Source organism: Peromyscus maniculatus, chromosome 1 (assembly GCF_049852395.1).
Source record: "Peromyscus maniculatus bairdii isolate BWxNUB_F1_BW_parent chromosome 1, HU_Pman_BW_mat_3.1, whole genome shotgun sequence".
NCBI lineage: Eukaryota > Metazoa > Chordata > Mammalia > Rodentia > Cricetidae > Peromyscus > Peromyscus maniculatus.
Window position 1 is genome coordinate 143,702,644 of NC_134852.1, and position 7,298 is coordinate 143,709,941.

Consider the following 7,298-nt stretch of genomic DNA (forward strand, 5'->3'; position numbering starts at 1 on the left):
TCCCCAACACTGTAAAAACACATATTTAAAGTGCTCTTAGGGGCACAAGAGTCAGTGATTAAACATGCAGGATTTGGGCAGACCTGGACGCACTCACTTTGTGGCCTTGGGCACACTACATCGTATCTACAGACCTTGACATCCTGTAACATAAATGGACACAGAGGCATTCCATCCCTGGTGGGTCATCATGCAGGAAATATTGAAGTGAAAGGTCATAGAAGCAGAGGAGAAGTCACAGTTGGTTCCTACCTCTCCGGTTCCTCCAACCAAAAAAGTCTAGATCCTCTCTCTGCTCTGCCTTATCACTTCCTGTCTCCTCTCTGTACAGACCTCCAGACCTCTATGGTTAACTAGTGGCTAGCTCAGCCCTCTAACTCCAAGCAAGTTTGTTTGTATTTGTCAGAATAAAAACAAAATATCACACAACAAAACACTTTAGGATGAACATGTGTTGGAGAGAAAACAGTGCATCTCTTGGAGATTTTCCTCTTCAGTCCCCAGTGGCCAAGTTCACTGACTGAGGGGAGGTGGTGGTCATGTTGTTGGGACAGTGGAGCTACCAGTGGCCTATGGAGTGGGCATGTGTCTCTTTGATGCTCCAGGACAGGACTAGAAAAAACCTGATTGTCCTTCTAGTAACTACCCATGAGAAATGCTGCCCAACTTGTTCATTACCCCCATCACCCTTATGCTCCACCGAGCCCCACGTGGGACACCAGGAATCTATTCATGAACTGGATGACGTTGCCCCTTTTACTGCTCTGGATGGGTCATGCCAGAGTTGGCGTTGCCTGTTCCTAGCAGCAGGGCTGCTGTTTATAGCTGAGATCCAGGGAAGCTATAGCAACACTAGGGAATGAAGCTGTGGCTGGGGCCCAGCCTGGAGGGAGAGCTAGGGGCTTATTCTAAAGCTCATGCTGAAAGTGCTGCACCTTGATGTTCTTACAGTTTCCTGTCAGCCCAGGGACACAGCCAAATGGTCTGCACCTGTTCATGTATTCACAGATGCCTTCATTCAAAACACGGACTTCAGGAAGTAGATCCTGGTCTATCTGAGGCCTGAGGTTTGCTCCCCAGCACTGCAAAAATGCGGAGTTCATTTGATTTACCCAGAAGGCTCTAAATGAGGTCCTGCAGAAACGTGCAGTCTAGTGGGAGCAATAAGATACACTCTATGATTCCCCAGAAGTGACCAGGACAGTGAGACACTAGCTGCGCTGTGTAGGTTCTGAACGTGGCTCATAACAGCTGTGGGGGAAATCTGCCATGGCTTCCTAGAAGACTTGTGTTCATTCAACAGCATTTCTGGAGCATAGGTCTTACAGCTCCCTACTCGCCACAGGCCTTGAGCTACAAGGTCCCCACTTGTCCTGCTGTTATACAATAGTGGGGGTAAGGTACAGAGGCAGATAGTGAACCAGCCAATAAATGCACAGAAGGGACACTTTGCTGAGGGAAATAAGTACAGAGAAGGATGGATGTGTGAAGCACTATCTGTGCAGAGGAGGAGGGTGGGCGTTCCAGAGTGTAAAGAGGGCACAGGTCCTGAAGCTGTTGAGGGACGAGAACTGGGAAGAAGACTCGGAAGGGAAGCAGGGTAGGAGGCAGATCGGACATGAGCTAAGGAACAAGCCTGTGTCCTTGGGTAGCAGGGAGCCAGGGCAGGGCACTGTTCAGGGCAGCAGTGGATTGGAGGTTGGAAGACCCCAATTAGGATGTAACAGTGTAGGATCATCTGAGGTGGGGAGAGCAGAGTGACCTGGATGGGAAACAGGAAGAGAGAACGAGGAAGTCATGGCAGAGATGGGGATGAGAGAAGGGGAGAGAAAGACATCTGTGGATGGGTGCTTAGCAACAGGCTACTCATCAGTGACACCGGCGACTCAGTTGTTCCCAGGATGGATGTGCAGCGGATGAGTGAGAGGCAGGCAGTTCTCAGAGGGCCCCTGCGGAGTCGGGGGCATGCCTTAATGTGCAGCATCCCTCTGCTCCATCATCTTTGTACACCTAAAATAAGCAGCCTTTGGTAGGGTTGCCAGGTTCGGGATACAAGGGCAGGATTCCTCGCTAATTTTAAATTCTAGGAAAACAACAGCAATAACAACAACACGAATGGAATTTTACAGTGTTAAGTATGGTCCATACACAGCATGGGACATACTTAGACTATTATTCGTTGTTTGCCTGAAATTTGTATTTAATGATGTTTTATAGTACCATTCTATTCTAGTAGCAACCTCTATGAAGACGCTGCCAACTATGTTCTGAGAAACCATGGTTCCTTGCGGGCATGCCTATGTGCATGGCAGAGCCAGAAGGCTTGTGTATCAGTTTTTAAAAATAGAAACAAATAAGCAAATCAATTAGAGTGAGTCAAGTTTGAAGCTGTCTTGTCAGCATGGACTGAGCCACTTTCCTCATGGCGGCTTGACAGGCAGGGGTGGACTGCGGGTTGGACAGTGTCCAAGGAGATATCCCGAGGCGGCAGGCTCTCTCCTTCCCAAAGTCAGTGGGAATCACACACCAGGGTTGAGGCTGATGTGATCTCAAAACATAGCTGTGCTCACATCTACAAGCAGGAGGGTTCCCAGTGGGAACACATGTCTGATGTCCCCTCCCTGTCCCTTGTCTAGTACCTACGAATGGAAACAGCTGTGAACACAAGGGTGCCTTGGCTGTATAGGAGCTCACATGGGGTCTTCAGTGTCAAGTTGTCTGTCATTTGTCCTGAGAGGAAGCAGGGTCCCTCTGGGATGTCAGGATGTGTCAAGATGTCCACCAGAGATGACTGAGAGTATATTAAGGTGCCCTCTGCTTGGAATCCACGTGAGTTATGCAGGGGAGATAGCTTCTCAAGGCTTTGAAGCTTGTCTCCAGGGAGAGGAATAAAAAGGCCAGTCTAAGAACAGATCTTGTAGGGTTTGGACTTTGTGTGTACTGGGCATCCCTGGTGGTAGGTGATGAGGGTGCCCACCTCCTGGACTTAGGGGACCTAGAGAGGCATTGTGGGGAAGTAGACCCTTGCTTCAAAGATACCCAGTCCCTGGGGAAGACCTCCCAGCTACAGAGAAAGGGCCCCTGATGCAGGGAAAGCCTCCAAGCCTGGATCCAGAGAGCATCTTCAATGAACCAAACAGGTTTTTTTCTCCCTGTCTGTTACTCCCTGTTGCCTGGCACCAAAACCTGCTTAGACTCAGTTGTGGGGAGTTCAAGGTGGAATCAGTCTGGACCAGCCCATGCAAGTTTCTTTTAGGAAAGTGTGATCTCCCTCCTTGAAATTCTAAGGCCAGGCTCTGGGTGGGTCAAAGACCAGCTTTCTCCAGGTAGGAAATAGAATGGAAAGAATTAAGACTTTACTGCATGACTTGGGTACGTCTTTTGACTCTACTCAGTGGCTTGATGACTTTAGGGCAAGCACTTAAATCTCAGCATGCCTCAGTTTCCCACCCACGAAGGCAACTGGTAACAGTGAGAGGCGGAAGGAGAACATGCAGGGGGTGTGTGTGGCTGGTGAAAGTTCCGACACATCCTTCAAGCACATCCCTTGAGCCAGGTGCTCTCTGGAGGACGTCTACTGTGAGAACTCAGTAGTCATGCAGGCTGGATGACCCCTGTTCTGTGGACCAGGCACCTAAAAGAGACGCTCCTGTTACTTTTATTTTACTATTTGTTTTTCATACCTTTTTTTTTTTTGATTTTTCGAGACAGGGTTCCTCTGTGTAGCTTTGCGCCTTTCCTGGAACTCACTTGGTAGCCCAGGCTGGCCTCGAACTCACAGAGATCCACCTGCCTCTGCCTCCCGAGTGCTGGGATTAAAGGCGTGCGCCACCACCGCCCAGCCATACTTTTTTTAACTGAATTTTTTTTCATATGATGGATTCTGATCATGGTTTTCCCTCTCCCGACTCCTCCCTACGCACCCAACTCCTTTTCTTTTCTTTTTCTCTTTAGAAAGCAACAAGCAAGCAAATAGAAAATCAGAATTAGAAGAAAAACCAAAACACACACACACACACACACACACACACACACACACCGCAGAAACACAAAATCAGACACTATAATATACAAGCAAAAGACGAGTAAGAAAAAAATGTTCTAACAAAGCAATAGGAGTCAAAAGGTCTACAATATACAAAACACCATTGATCTTTTTTTGTGTTGGTCATCTACAGCTGGGCATGAGGGCTACCCAGGTGGGTCATATACCCAGCGAGACTCCATCGGAGAAAGCTGAGTTTTCCTATGCAAGTGCCTATCAATTGTGGATAGCTTCTCGGTGGGGGCAGCCTATGTCCACCTTTTCCTCTCAGCGCTGGGACCCTATCTGGCTTGAACCTGTGCATGCTGCCACAGTCTCTGTGAATACACATATGCATCAGTCTTGTTGTGTTTTTTTGGAGTCCTCCCCCCGGCCCCCAGCTCTTACAGTCTAAATGCCTCTTTCTCTGCCTAGCTTCCTGAGGCCATCTACAGTGGTGACCAGCCTGCAAGATATGTGGGTGCAATAGCAGCGCAAATGTGGTGGGAGTAACCAGTTATTCTCAGATTGGATTTAAGGCCCATTCCATGGGATGGAAGCCATGCCTGACACTGCTTAGTGTCTGGATAGGCCACAGGACTAGGGAAAAAGCAAACACTATTGTTCTGTTAAAGGAACAGCAATAAAATGACCCCTGATGACATTCTGCTACACCCATACATCAGTGCCTCCCTCAGCATCATCATATAAGCTTCCTTTTGCAGTAGATGGGAACTGACACAGAGCCTTGCAACTGGGCAATGTGCAGAGCCCGAGAGATCTGAGATTCTCAGTCCTGAGTGGGATGACGTCATGAGATACTCCTGGTTCCCACTGTTAGTTTTGTCTGTTAGCAGTACAGACCCATGTACCTAGTAAACAGCAGGGCTGAGGGCCTGGTAAGTTCTATAACATACAAAGCCCTGAGCGAGGGAGGTAGGATTCACTTGGGGATGGGTGACAAGGTGGTGGTACCAGGGTTTTAACTGGGCTTTGAAGGACTGAGAGGTGTTCTGGTGGAAGATCCACCTCACCTCGCCATCTCTTTTCCTAAACCCGCCCCTTCAAAGCCCACCAAACACAGCTCTTCCCCCAGAGAGGCTCAAGACCACTCTCACAGGGTATATAAGCTGTATCCCAGAAAACAGACCCGTGGTTCTTTTGTCTCCTCTCTGTGGGTCAGGGAATCACCCAGAACGCTTTACTCATTAAACCACGCCTTCTCCTAATTTGGTCTGATTTGGATTGCTGCGTTCGTCCGTGGAGAGGCCTATCAGGGTGCAAAAAAAACCTACCAAGAGGTGGGTGGAGGTGGGAAGGGAGAGCTTCAGACAGAGCTTAAGCAGCGGAGAGGCTGGAGAACAAGATGTTTGGGAGGAGCTGCGGGTCCTGCTGTGCAGCAGCTTGGCTGCGGGTGGGGGTGTGCGTGCTGAGGGGCAGGCAGTCCCAGAGCTGGCCACAAGGTGGGATGGTCATTCTAGTTCCTGAGGCATGTTGAATGGCACTTGCCAGCCACACGGTAAGTGGGCTGTAATGGGACGAGTTTAATGGGGGGGGGTGAGGAGGGGTTGGCAACAAATGGAGATCTGGGTGCTCTGCGGGGGCACGTGGCCATGGGCATGAGGTGTGGCCATGGGCATGAGGTGAGGTTAGCGCAGTAGCTCTCAGATGCAGGGCTTCCCAGATGCCTCTGAGGACCCTGGGCTGAGGAAGGACGGAGGGGCAGGTACTTCGGTTGCAGGCAAATGGAAATGCACTCTGGACTTCAGCACAAGGGAGTTTGTTGGGGAAGTGTCTAGTCTTGGCCTGAGGAGCTGGCTACTGAGTGAGCAGAATCTAGGGGACTTGTTGGACAGGGGAGTCAGATAGGGGCAGAAATACCAGAGTAGAGGATGCTGGGATTGCTGGTGTTCATTGATATTCAGGCTCCCTGCTTGAGGCTTGTGCTTAGCAAAAGCTCCGCCTAAGAGCCTTTGGCTTGGACAAGGCAGGGCCCTCCCTGCCTGTGATCCCTCAGGGAAAGTCATTTTATACACAAAAGACTGTAACATTATGTTAATGACCTTTCCAGTCACTGTGACAAATACCTAGAGCAACTTCAGGAAGGGTTTATTTCAGTTCCCAGTCCGAGGGTCCATCATGGCGAGGAAGTCATGGCGACAGAAGAATGAGGCAGCTGGTCATCATATAGCTGGTCCAGAGCCAGCAAACAGGGAGAGAGATGGGATGCTAATGCTCAGCTCGCTTTCCTTTTTATTCATTCCGGGACCTGTTGTGTAACAGTTTCCTCTGAGATGGAAACATTCTATTCTGCAGAGAAGCTCCTTAAGCGGGAAGGTAAACAACTCAAAAATAGCTGAAACCCACCAGATTCCCTGGGCCCCTCCCTGCCAGAGTGAGCAATAAAGGCTGAGTGCTCTCTCAGAAGAGCGGAGCAAACTCCAAAGGAGACTCTGCGACCAGACCAGCTGCTTGGAAGAAACAGAAACCAGCCGAGCTGCCTGGAAGAGGTTTAGACCAATTAACGGAGTCACGTGGGAAGGACCCTCCCCAACCTGTGGAGCTGCCCGCAGGCTGTGCAGTGAGCTCCAGGTTCCCAACTCTGTGAGCTGTCACCCGTGCTGGGGGGTGGAGTGGGGTGGCGCTCTGGTGATGCAGCTGCCTTTGAGTCATTTCTGCTCCTGTAAGTGACCGCTCCCCTATATTCCTATAAGTAACTCCAATAAAACTTACGGTTCAGCACGCTAGACTTTGGTGTTGGCCATACTTTGGTCTGTCGTGGGCTCCCTTTCTGGAGAAGGTAGAAGTGTGTGTTGTTTGTCTCTCAGGAAGGTTTTGTCACACACCAGGATCCTAGTCCATAGAATGGTGGACACACCCCTGGAGGGTGGGTCTTCCCAACCTGGAAACTCCCCCACAGACATGCTCAGAGGCTAATCTCCTTAGTGATTCTAGACCAGTGGTTCTCAACCTTCCTAACAAATGCTCTGACCCTGTAAGACAGTTCCTCATGCTGTGGTGACCCTCAACCAGAAAATTATTTTCATAACTGTGATTTTGCTACGGTTATGAATCATAATGTAAATATCTGATATTTCCAGTGTTCTTAGGCAACCGCTGGGAAAGGATCCGACCACCCTCAAGGGGTCGTGACCCACAGGTTGAGAACTACTGTTGTAGAGCCCGTCAAGTTGACAGTTAATATGTCCTCAGGGACAGATTTTCCTTTGCCCTTGAGGGTCACTTTCAGAGCTCTGCCTCACCCTGGGCAGAT

At 49.7% G+C, this 7,298-nt stretch overlaps 1 long non-coding RNA gene across 1 annotated transcript; it reads right to left on the reverse strand.

The window, feature by feature from the left end:
• Window positions 1-437: 437 nt before the first annotated feature.
• Window positions 438-6,875, reverse strand: LOC143269192 (uncharacterized). The gene is made up of 3 exons (XR_013045597.1): window positions 6,758-6,875; window positions 6,112-6,293; window positions 438-3,634 (listed from the first exon to the last, which is right to left on the reverse strand). It is a non-coding gene; the product is annotated as an uncharacterized LOC143269192 (long non-coding RNA).
• Window positions 6,876-7,298: the final 423 nt, after the last annotated feature.